This window comes from Ceratotherium simum, chromosome 1, assembly GCF_057802395.1.
Source record: "Ceratotherium simum simum isolate JZ-2026a chromosome 1, ASM5780239v1, whole genome shotgun sequence".
NCBI classification, from domain to species: domain Eukaryota; kingdom Metazoa; phylum Chordata; class Mammalia; order Perissodactyla; family Rhinocerotidae; genus Ceratotherium; species Ceratotherium simum.
In genome coordinates this window covers 34,580,399-34,593,311 of record NC_141900.1, presented here as the reverse complement: position 1 = coordinate 34,593,311, position 12,913 = coordinate 34,580,399, and the positions used below count along the sequence as shown (strand labels likewise).

General features: G+C 40.4%; 1 long non-coding RNA gene across 2 annotated transcripts in view; it reads right to left on the bottom strand.

Moving 5' to 3' along the window:
• LOC147918174 (uncharacterized) overlaps positions 1–12,530 on the bottom strand; it is a 256,706-nt gene extending 244,176 nt beyond the window's left edge. For both annotated transcript variants that reach the window (XR_015553100.1, XR_015553097.1), the window contains exon 1: positions 12,395–12,530. This is a non-coding gene — a long non-coding RNA (uncharacterized LOC147918174). The remainder of the gene's footprint in view (positions 1–12,394) is intronic.
• Positions 12,531–12,913: the final 383 nt, after the last annotated feature.

Genomic DNA, 12,913 nt, shown 5'->3' with positions numbered 1-12,913 from the left:
TTTCTTCATGAAAAAAATGCATGTAACTAGGGGGCAGGTTGAACATTGTTACTGAAAGCAAGGAACGAAGTGGGGGAGACCTGTGAGAAATCCTGACTGCAGCAGCGACACCAGCAACAGTCGCCGAAGGCCTGACCCTGGATGAGGGAAGGATTATCCTGGGCATCAGCAAGCCTGGGGCTGCCACAGGGGCTGCTGTCTCTTTTAGATCAGGACATGTCTCCTTCTTAGGTCATCCATGATTGTTTGGGGCTCCTGAATGCTTCTGAGGGGTATGATTCCTGAAGCTGCAAGTCTTGTTTCTCGTTACATGTAAAGGCAAAATATGAGCTTTTATTTTATGCCCCTGTAAGCCTTGTCATCCTGCGGTAAGTAGTTGCCATTTTGCTGGTAGGACTTTTAAGTTGTTGGTATTCCTAACTGGAATCAGGTAGTTTGGATATTGGTCTCGCTTGCTGCCTCATTTGCTGGGAGTACTTCCCACACCTGTATCTCAATATGTAACCCAATGCAAACTACAACTGCAGGGGTTTGCACTTATTTCAGAATTTACTACAAAATTATCCAATTCTTGCATAATTTACACTTAGTTGCCTGCTTTGCTGAAGTATCTGCTGGAAGATTCCATGTGTCTTACCAGTGATGTGCTTGTTATAGATAAGATAGTAATAATAATATATTACATTTAGATAATACTTTATGATCTACAAAGCTTTTTCACTTGCATTATTTCAGATCACACACATAACAACCCAGAGAAAAGACGATATTATTTTCTCCATTTTGCAGATAAGAAGCTAAGGTTCAGGAACATTAGATGCTCACAACTAGAAATTGAAAAGAATTCAAATTCAGGCTAACAGACTGACACCTCCCCATTGACTCATGCTATACCTTCTTCCTAATACAGGAGAGCCCCATCAGATCCCTAATTACATTATAACAAGCAGTGCACTTTCTCTTGGGAGTGAAAGGGGGCCATCTAGGCCTCAAACACCCTTGAGCACTGTCATGAGAGAGGCAGGAGTATATTGGGTTTTTCCCCTGGGCAGGAGGCACAGAACCAGCCAGCATGCCATGACCAGAGCAGCCCCAGGTAAACGCTGACACTCTGGATCAGCAATTTTACAACAGGTTGCCTCTGAAAAGCGGTTTGAATGTGGGTTTGGCAGACCCTTTTTAATTATTTTTTTAATCAAATACAGATAGTCCCCAACTTACAATGGCTTGACAAAATTTTTAGACATTATGATGGTGCGAAAGTAATTGCATTCAGTAGAAACTGTACTTTGAATTTTGCTCTTTCCCGGGCTAGCGACATGCGGTACCATACTCTTTCGTGATTCTGTGTGGGGCAGCAAGCACAGCTCCCAGTCAGCTACATGATCACAAGGGTAAACAACGGATACACTTACAACCATTCTGTACCCATAGACCATTCTGTTTTTCACTTTCAGTACAATATTCAATAAATTACACCAGATATTCAACACTTACTATAAAATAGGCTTTGTATTAAATGATTTTGCCCAACTGTAGGCTAACGTAAGTGTTCTGAGCATATGTAAGATAGGCTAGGCTAAGGTATGATGTTCGGTAGGTTAGTTGTATTACACGCATTTTCGAATTATGTTTTGAACTTACAATGGGTTTATGGGGACATAACTTCGTCGTAAGTCGAGGAAGATCTGTACCGATGGAGCACCCACCGTGTCCCAGGACTTGCTAGGTGTTCTAGATAAGAGGATGTGGTCTCTGCCCTGGAGGAACTTACGTTTAGGAAATGAGACCGACATGTCAACTATGAAATTGGTTCCTAGCTTGGTGTGACAGAGAGATAGAGACAGAAAGAGCAACAGTGACAGAGTAAAGATTTATGAGAGCAATGGGCAGTTAAACTTTCATGCCCACTGTATCTACAAATCTGCTACTGTGAGTATTGCCTCTGTGGCTAGATGTTGTTGAATTCCCAAAGTCTGTGCATTCCCTCTTTCCTAAAGACTTGAACAGGAGAAATTTTTTTTCATCTTAGGAGATACTTGAGGAATCCAATATGACACAAATACCAGATTCCCAAGAGACTTGGTATAACCCAACTTTAATTTCAGAGCTGTTTTTTATGATAAAATTAGACTATCCAGAAAATAAATTCCGCATTGACTGAGTTCAAATGGGGAAATTTCACAGCAACCTCCTGATTGATGTTAAAGAAATGCCAATGGTTCAGGAGGTAAAATAAAACTCAAGATGGAAATGCAACATTAGGCTTTATAGCAAGAGCCTGGTGAGACTATCTACATTTTACTTTAAGCAACAATTACTGAAGAGTGGTTCTCCAACTAGACTCTTCTTTCCCACTACCGTGCTGCATGGGGCAGGGCCCAAAGGTGCAGAGGACTTCTGTGGTACACTGCCTCATTCCCGTCATCACCAGAAACTCAATTTGCTCTCAACTCCACACCTCCCAGCTCCTCAGTGGGTTTTGGGCTGAGAAAGAACTTCAGTGCCCGGGCACTGAGCAGGGATGCGGCACCCCTCCAACACTAGGGAGAGGCATTGCAAGCCAAGATTTGAAACAGGACAGTGCTTTCCCCTGCAGCTCAGATACCTGCCCACCTTTCACATGGGGAGCTTTCTTTAAAAGTTAAACCTATTGATTCTAACTTACGGAGTTGCAGCATTTCACCTCAAGAATGAGGTATTCAAAGCAAATTGGTGGAAAGCACATATGAGAATTGACATAATTTTTATTCTATTGTTCTTCAACTTCATAATGTAGCTTGAACGTGGAAGTCAGGAGGTAAAGAAGTCCAGAGTATCAAGGCTATTTCCCTAGGGCATTGAGGTCTACAATGTCATTGTTAGTTCTGGATTCATAAGATAAAATGTTTTTCTTATCACATTAAATTTTCAGAGTAAAAACCCTTATCTATCTATCTATCTTCATATAAGGCGTGTACTCGTTCCATTATAAAGAAGGATATAGCAAGAACTTCTGGCTAAATATGACATCAGACCAGCTTTGTCAATAGATTCTGACCTTTCTGAAATTTTATGTGTATTGAAATCTATATAATTAAACAGGAGAAGCCTGACTAAGCAATCCAGAGATAAAAGGCCGATGAGGTCTCTGAGATACACTTAACCATAAGGGAAGAAGAGTCTAGACTTGTCCTTAATACTCTAGGCCATCCAAGTATTGGGGCCGAGGTAGTTTGGTCTCTGCATAGCAAGTACCCGCTGATATCACCCTAGGCATCTTGTTGGGAAAACAATTCTGTGTTTGTGTATGTGTATGCATGTTGCACGTGTGTGACAATCTGGATGACCAAGAGCTGTAATACTTGGTGCTCAAGTGGGTTTTGCTGTAGGATTTCACTGACTGAGCTTGACACTTGAGCTGCTCACAGAGCCCTGGGAGAATCAACAGAGACTTGGCACAGAGGCAGCAAGATGGCACTGGGACTGCAGGGATGCTATACTACACGTGGGGCATTCTTGTAACAGTTATTCAGTAACTCGAAGATCCCAGTTTGGCTATGGTAGCCCAGGAAGTAACCAAGACTAGAAGACCCAGAGGTCACTGTTGTGGCAACTGGCTTTGAGGAGCATCCCTGAAACCCCAATTTCACAGCAGATAACTTTCAGTACAAAGGAGGAATGAAATGCTGATCTTTGTAAAGAACCTTGGGGATCCATGGGAAAATCTGCAAAGAGACTGCGGAAGGAAATGAGTGCACCTCCAGCAAACCTGGGAGGTATTGTCATTTGACCACACTGTGAATTTATGCTGTGTTACAGATTGAGATCTGAGGCTATAGCAATAACTCTATGTTATGGACTGAATGTTTGTGCCCCTACTCCCAAAAATTCACATAGTGAAGCCCTAACCCCCAGGGCAATGGGATTTGGAGATGGGGCCTTTGGGAGGTAATCAGGATTAGATGAGGTCATGAGGGTAGGGGCCTCATGATGGGATTAGTGCCCTTATAAGAAGAGACACCAGAGAGCTTGCTCTCTCTCTATCTCCCCACATGCTCACAAAACAGAGGTCACGTGAGTACACAGTGAGATGGCAGCCATCTACAAACTCAAAAGAAGAGGCCTCAGAATGAAACCTACTTTGCTGGCACTTTGATGGTGGACTTCCCAGCCTCTAGAACTGAGAGAAATAAACTTCTGTTTAAGCCACCCAATCTAGGGTATTTTACTGTGGCAGCCTGAGCTAAGACACTAGAGAAAAAAAAAAAAAATGGGATCCTTTATCTTCTTTGGGCAAACAGAATTAATAAAACTAGCTGCAAAGCACTGTGAAATTAGCTCTGGGTTTCTCTGTTTCTCTAGTCAGAGACTGACTACAAATTCTTATTTTCATAAGTCATTTACAATTTGCTACAAAATTCTACCACATCTGAATGTTTTGAAATGTTAATGAGAAAAGTTTGGTCTATGTACATTTGGAAGCTTGGTAAATTGATTACTGTCACCGATTTAAAGTTTAACACTCTTATGTAAAGTCAGTTTTGTAATTGACTTTATTATCATCATCGTCATTTTTCATCATTGCTAAATTAGTAAACACTGCTGAAAACAGAAACAAAACTAAAGGGAGAGGATATTGTTTATAGATTTGGAAAGACTTCAGGATATTTAAATGTTTACTTGATGTTACAATCAGATCACAAGTAGCATCAATGAACAAAGCACGACATTAATGCAGACTATTGCCTACACCCTGTGTTAACATTCTGATCTGCCTTTCTGAGTCTATAAATTTTCATAATTAGTCCTCTACCTCAATTTATCAGTCTTGGCAAAGATTAATAACAACTGGAGATCATGCTTGCTCTGGGAATTATTACTTACATTCTATATCTCTAGTGTTTGGCTAACAGTTAACCCTAAACAAAAAATAATTTAAAAATCACAGTTGTCTTTGGAGTTTATTGTGATACTCACAATCAAAGGCAGAAGGGATATTCTGGAAATCATTTGAGATAAAAGAAAAGGCAGAGAGGCAGAGGGATGGGGAGCCAAGCTAGTGCCTAGGTAAAGGAGGTGGTAGAATTGCAGCATTGCAGAGAGAAGATAGTGTAGAGAAAGAGATTCAAGCAGCAGGTGGTTTGGTGGCCATGAAGTATCCTCTCATGTATCACAGCGGGGAGCATAACTGACCAATGGACCCAAGTGATATGCTCTGAAATCCATTGATGTGTCTGCTTAGGGGCCGTGCTTCCCACCAGGTACTCACAGCCAGAGACTGAATGTAACAGGGACACCAAGCCAGGCCATTTCCTGGGAGATATGACACTCCCATGACAGGTGACTTTGGCTCAAGGGCTCCTTGTTGGCTTTGCTAAAACTTTCTTTGAACTGCACTATAGTCTAAGACTATACTCAACCTTCCTTCGTAGGAATTAGACCTGCATCTTGGTCTGACAATTCTCCCAATCATCTCTTCTGACTCCCTCCTGATCTTTCCTTGCAGGCATTTTCTCCAATAAATTTCTTGCCCAGCTAATCCCAATTTGCTATCTGCTTATTGGAAGACCTTATCTCACACAGGGAAGTTGGAGATCAATAAAATAATTTTTAAGATGATTCTGTGATCCTGGTGGATATCAATAATTTAGATAGCAAGTTGGCCCATTTAGGAATTCTCTCCACGATAATAAAGGCTGAATCTCCAGGATATGTCAGGATGCTGTTTTATGTATTAACACCAGTGTGATGTATGGGGGGTTTAAAGAAGGAGATGTATTTAGGCCCTGATCAATCAAGGCAGTTGAGGAAAGCAGGAGTTCTATTCTTACCTCACCCTTAGTGCCATAGATAGAAGTGAGAGAATAAATGAGCAGCTGAGTCCATCTGTGGGGGTACTAAGGCTCATGGTCTTTTTCCCTTATGCCAAACTCAAAATGAGGGTTTTCCCCCCATTCTTATTACCTTGGTAAAATATTTTGCTTGTAAATGGAAAGTAAGCAATAATAAAAATAGCCAATACTAGCTAAACCCTTACATGTACCAGATACTTTTACTAAATGCTTTAAACTACAACCTCATGGGGTAGAAATGATCATTATTACTCCCTAACAGATGAGGAAACTGGGGTGCAGAGAGGTTAAGTAGTTTCCCAAGTTTCCATAGGTAGTAAAAGATGGAGCTGGAATCTGAACTTAAGCAGTATGAGCCCAAAGTAGGTCTTCACACTCTATAGCATGCCTCACAGAAGTCATAATTTCTAAGATACAAATTTTGAGGGCAAAACAAATTAGAATTTTCAACCATCGCATACCCATTTCTTTTACTAACATTGTGTATAGAGCATCCAAGACAATTCATTGTTATCTGGAGCTTCCCATAGCACCCATTGGTCCTTGGAAATGTTGCAGAGACACTTTCCTGAGGACAAATACCCACCTGGCACAGGCCACTCAGCCTTGAAATCAGCCATGACTTGACCTGAGTGTATCCATTTTAACTTGCTTATATGTTATTAGCATATTATGCTAATTTGCATGGTTCTGAACAGTATTCTTTCTTTCTGACATGTGACCTAAAGTCATTTTTTGTTTTTGGTTTTATTTTTAATAATTCTCAAATGAATCAGAATGAAGAGGAAACAAATCTATATGTTTTATAAAAGTGCTGGATTGGAAACCAGACATAACATCAAAATAGTCTCTGAACTGATCTGAATCTGTTTGGTTCAAATTCATTTAAAAAAACCTCAGTTTTTCTCGCATTGGTTCTTACCTTGGCTTCCTGCTTTGTTTCTGGTTGAAAACAAGCCTGTTATGAAAGAAGATACACTTTACAGTATATCTCTGTGTGTGTATACGTGCTTATATAGATACAGAATCCAAAATGAGAAAGCAAAATAAATGCCTAAGGAATGGAAGAAATATTTGGGATTATCTATGCCAGATCAAGACACTCAAAATATATACTTTTTCTTTGAAGAAAAATATCAATATAAAATTTCATTACGATAAATTCCGACCATCTTATTTGTTTTTTGTATCTATCCTTCTATTAATTTTTGTTTTGTTGATAATTCTAAGCCACACAAAGTATATTCTGAAAAAGCAGTGGCAATGTCTGTATCTCATCATCTAAGAATACACCACCTTTCTGGAAACCACTGATGGAAAACAATTCTCTCTCCTTCCTCCCTTCCTGGTCTTCATCTTTGCTCCACATCTGTAGGCTTGGTTCCTGGGCATAAGAGATCTGAAATGATGATTCAGAGTAACATTCTGCCTAGAATATGCTTACCCTCAGAATATGTCACCTGCTACAAGGGCTCCAGTGTAGCTGTGACATCCTAAGTGCTCATTTTGGTGAATCTTTTCTTCCTCAATGCAAGATAGATGAAGTGTTTGTTGAGAGGAAATTCAGCCTGACCATATTGCTCACTTGCAGGGACTTTATAAAGTAAAAAGAAGTGTATAACCATAAGCAATGTTTGTCAATTATGAATATGTAATTTCATAGGCCACTTGGACATCACCAAGCACCTACAGGTAAGAACTTTAATAAAGCCCGTGGTTGTCTGCTGTATAAGTTTTTGAAGTAAATCTGCAAGATTAGCAATTATACAGTGAAATAGTCTATTCCTCAATGACCTGGAAGATGTGGTATGGGAAATTCAGTAATGGGTGCAATATTTAAGAAACTTTACTCTGCAACAGAGCAATGCTCGATCATTAAAAAATTCTTTAAAATAATATTTTGGAACTAAAAGAGAGCAAATGTCAGGAGAAAGGGTGGGAGGAGTCAGAGATTGCGTGACTGACCAGCTACGAAATAGAGGCCTGGATCACATCACACTATCAAGAACAGCACAGTTTTCTACCCCCAAACCCTAGAGTTCGGCACTTGTATATTTTCATTTCTATGAGACTAGCCAACACCACCCCTCCACCCTTTTTTTCTTGCCACAGGATTTGGGCCAAGAGAAGGGGAAAGAGAAGCAAATATCTGGGTTTCAGACAGAAAGCAGAAAAGAAAAATGGCAGATGGAATCTTAAACATTCTGTTTTTCATTCATTCAGGAGAAGAAATGAATATTTAAATTTGCCAGAATCAGAACTACAATTCCACACTCCTTTAAGAAGTAAAGTAAGGCACCCAGCACATATGATGAAGCGTTTATAAATAAATCCCAGCTCGCTCTAGACAGAGCTGTGAGAATAGATGTGAGTGAGCTTTTGTATTTGCCCAATTCACTTTGTGACCTGTCCACTTAGGTTTCTCTCCACTCCACCAGTGAAAATACTCTTTCAGTGGATTAGAGCCTAGAGGAAAGTGTCTAATAAACTCATTCTTTCCAAGGTAGAATGGCTGATAATATTTATTCCCGATGAGGTAATTTGCATTTGGATAGGGAATTAAGGCAGAAATTCCCATGATGAATTTCTACAGTGAATACCAAAAGCTTCAAATTTCTATAGTGGAATTTTAGGCAAAAGGGGCCAGGCAGTGAAAAAGAAAGACTTTTTTTTTTCAATTGTGGTAGGCAAGAAAGATATTTCATTGAAGAGATGGACTTTAATGAAATAATCAATGGTCACTTAGTTGTTATTGACTACTTTCTACAAGGACTTAAGGGGCTGCAAAGAAAGTATATGATAAATTTACAACGAAATACTAAACTGCTAGTGTTGCATTTTCTCCTCTTCTTCCACAGCTATGCTATATATCCCAGCCTCCCTTGCAGTTAGATGTGTCCACATGACTGAGATCTAGTCAACGGAATGTAAGCTGATATTACTTTTAGGCTTACACCATATGAACGTTTTATGTTTTCTCCCCATTGTTTCCCCCACTTCTGTCCAGCTGAATTGGAGATGACACCCAAGGAAGATTTGGGAGCCATCACTTGAAGGCTGAAGAGCCTCTATCAGATTGGTTGCTTGACTACCACAAGGCGGCAGACCCATGGATGTATTTATTCACCTAGCACTTCTATTAAAAATAACTTTAATAAAGTTTATTTAAAAATAAACTTCTACCCAGTTTGCATCATTACAATTTCTGAGGTCTATCTGTTATGACAGATAGCCAAACATTCTAGACAGTACTGCAGTGAGTTAATCAGCTCAATTACAGGAAATCTAGAGGTAAGCTTTCCTTTCCTCTTCCTTTACCAAAAAAATAATAAGAAATAAGTCCAAAATTTTAAGTGATTATACCTGTAACAGTTCCTTTTGGAAAAAGGAGATTCCAGCCTTAGGCTAGAATAAATGGGATAGGCTGTATTACACTGTAATAGGGAGTATAGATTTTTTTTTTTTTAACGTTCAGTTTACCTTACTAACAATTTGAAAAACGGTCTTATAGAAACATCTTATTCTAAGGGTTAAAAAAATGTACTAAGAAAACAATGATAGTGCTTATTATTATTGCCATTATATTTATCAGTCATGAAGAACCTGAACCTTTAATAGTAATTATAATAGCTGACACTTACACAGCATTTATTGCATACCAATTGCTATTCTAAGCATTTTACATACACTGCACCATTTAATTCTCATAATAACTTTACGAGATATTGCAATGACTTTTTTTTTTTTTTTTTTTTTTTTTTTTTTTTTTTTTAAAGATTTTATTTATTTTATTTTTCCCCCCAAAGCCCCAGTGGGTAGTTGTATGTCGTAGCTGCACATCCTTCTAGTTGCTGTATGTGGGACTCGGCCTCAGGATGAAGGGAGAAGTGGTGCCTCGATGCGCACCCGGGATCCGAACCCGGGCCACCAGCATCGCAGCGCGCGCACTCAACCACCAAGCCACAGGGCCGGCCCTGCAATGACTTTTGACACCAACTGCTGACGGTTGTGACAGACATCACAGAAAAGGGCACAGTCCTTCACAACACTGCCCTCACTTCAGACACCAGCTGCAAGTTTTGGGGCCTGCAGGCCATCCTTACTTCTGACCAACTGACTACAAATTCAGAGACTCCTACATCCCCCTCAGGTTCAGTAATTCACTAGAACTCAGGAAAGCACTACATTTATGATTTCAGTTTTATTATACCCAAAAGAATACAAATCAGAACCATCCAAAAGAAGAGGCATATACAGCAAGGGAGGGTTTCAAAAGTAAAGCTTCCGTTGTCCTCTTATGGAGTCAGGACACAGAATGTTAACAACCATGGAAGCTCACCTTAGCTTGAATGCCCACAGTTTATATTGGGGCTTCATTACATAGGCCTGATTGATTGAATTATTGGCCAGCCTACTTCTCCTCCCTGGAGATTGACCTGATATCACGTGACTCAAAGCCCCAACCCTCTGATCACATAGTTGGTCTTCCTGGTATGGTTAGCCTCTATCCTGAGTCATTAGTTTAAACTATCTAGGGACAGACCCTGAGTCACCTCATTAGGATAAACTATCAGGGCACACCATGAGCAGCAAAACCACTCCTATTAGGAAATTCCAAGAATTTAGAGGCTACTTCCCAGGAACCCAGGTCAAAGACCAGCCAAATTCTTTACTCCAACCATTCAGAGGCTATCTGCCAGCCAAATTCCTTATTACACAGATACATAGTATCATTATCTACAATATTTTAAATGAAGAAACTGAGGCTCAGAGTGGTTAAGGGATTTACCCCAGATCACAGAGCTAGCAAGTAGAAGAGCCAAGTTTTGAAATTGGACAGTTTGGTTCTCAAGTCCATTCTTTATATTATTACTACTAATACTTTTAACCCTGGTCATCAATTCAAATCTGGATGGTATAGTATTATAGTGAAGAGCAAAAGTTTTTTATTCAATATCAGGTTGCTTTGGCAAAGTCATTTGTGTTTCTGGGACACACTTTTAAAAACCATTGTTTATAAAATGAAAAGGACAGTACTAGATTCATTCAAAAAATTTTACTTAGTGTCTATAAGGTTGTAGCTATTATTCTGGACCCTAAATGAGCTCTAAAGTCTCTCTTAACTGTAAGAATTTATCATTCTCCACTACGTGGGAATGGCATTTTACCATTGTGGATAGCTCTAAAATGGCTAGGCAACATTTATTTTTAGTATAATTTTCCCGTTTAAAGGAAATATGGAGAATGCATGACATGAGACAAGATCGTAGAGGAAAATATCTGATTCCTAGTCAGGCAATTAAGACATTTGAATGGGGTAGAAATATAGGCATGCAAGTCAGGGAACAAAAACACGAAGCACGATGATTAAGGCATGGCATTATTTGTAGTCCATTAGAAAACAAGAGCTGCAAACTCTCACAAACATTCTCGTTTCATGTAAATGCTCAAATGTATAATATAACTATATAGCTATGTATTTTTTAAAAGTAGGAATTATAGCTAGGAGAATTTTAAAAATTTATAAGAAAGGGGGTGACATCACCAAGATGGCAACATAGATCATTCCTGACTTTGCTCCCCTTGCAAGAACTATTCATGGACAAGACACCACTGAGAGAATCCTAGAACATGAGGGTGACGCTGAAGCATGCCCTGCACCAGAGACCAAAAACGACCTCATTAGAGGGATAGGAGGAGCAGCTGCACACTGACCTCATGGTCCCTCCTTCAGGCCAAGGCAGTACCATGCTGAGAGGGCTCCTCTGAGCCTATGGTTCCTCCAGTGGGAAAAGAGAGCTTAAGGTGGACATCCAGCTCCCCCAGCATTGTGGGTGACTTCTTGGAAGCCTCCGCTCTCGTCTCACCCCACGAGGATTGCAGGGGAATCTGTGGGACTTGACTACTGGGAGTCTGTGACAGAGAAGAGGGGAAGGGCTTGTGTAGGGGAGCAGAATTTGCCACCTCAAGATGTGTCTCTTTGGCATGAGGTTTATTTCCGGCTGCTGACTTTTAAGAAACTGCAGACAGGGGAGAAGCTCTGAAAACCAAGTAGAAGTTTACCCTTTGTAAGAAACATTTACATTTGTATGGGCAATCTCCATTTGTAAATGTGTTTCCCTCTCTGTACCAGGAAGAAGGGGAATGACCTTATCTCTAGAAACTCTTATCAATGCAGAGGGTAAGGACTTAAATCTGCATAATAACCTTACTCTTGTTTACTGGGCTTTTTCTGGTAATCTCCCATAACTGAGTCCTCCCACCCCCAACGTCTTCCTTTGTCTTTAGCTGAAGATGGTATTTAAGGTGGCAACCTCAGCCATTCTGGCAAGTTAGTCAGTTTTCCTGGGTTTCTCCCATGTATACATGTATAAAGCTTTGTTTGATTTTCTCCTGTTATTCTGTCTCATGTCAATTTAATTCTTAGACCAGCCAGAAGGACCTAGAGGGTAGAGGAATTGTCTTCCTCCCCTATGCTTGCAACAAGCATTCATATCTGGGCAGACCGAGTTCCTACCTGCAGCACCCAAGTAGTAGTTCCAACCAGCAGCCTTGCTTACCTGCAGAGCCGAGGTGGTGGCGCAGTCTGACCAGGGAACATGGCAGGGTGCAGGTCAGCCTGGTTTGGGTCCTCAAATAGAGAGCTTTTCCAGCCCTAGGCAAGGTTGCTGAGTTATAGCCCAGCCTACTGCTGAGTGTACCTAGCCCCTCCCAACCAGAAAGCCTGATTGGGAACACCTGGGAGGCTGCTTGGAGCTGGCTTTCCCACCTCACCCTGGCAAGGGAGCTGAATCATAGCCCAACTTGCAGCTGAGAGTAGCTCCCAGCCCCTCTGGACCAGAAATCTTGATTGGAAACACCTGGGAGGCTGCTTGGAGCTGGTCTTCCCATCCCAACTCCACCAAAAAACTGTTAGATCTAAATCAACAAATTTAGTAAAGTTGCAGAATACAAAATTAACACACAAAAGTCAGTAGTGATTCTATACACTAACAATGAATGATCCGAAAAAGGTAAAGAAAATGATCCCATTTACAATAGCATGAAAAACAATAAAATACTTAGGAATAAATTTAACC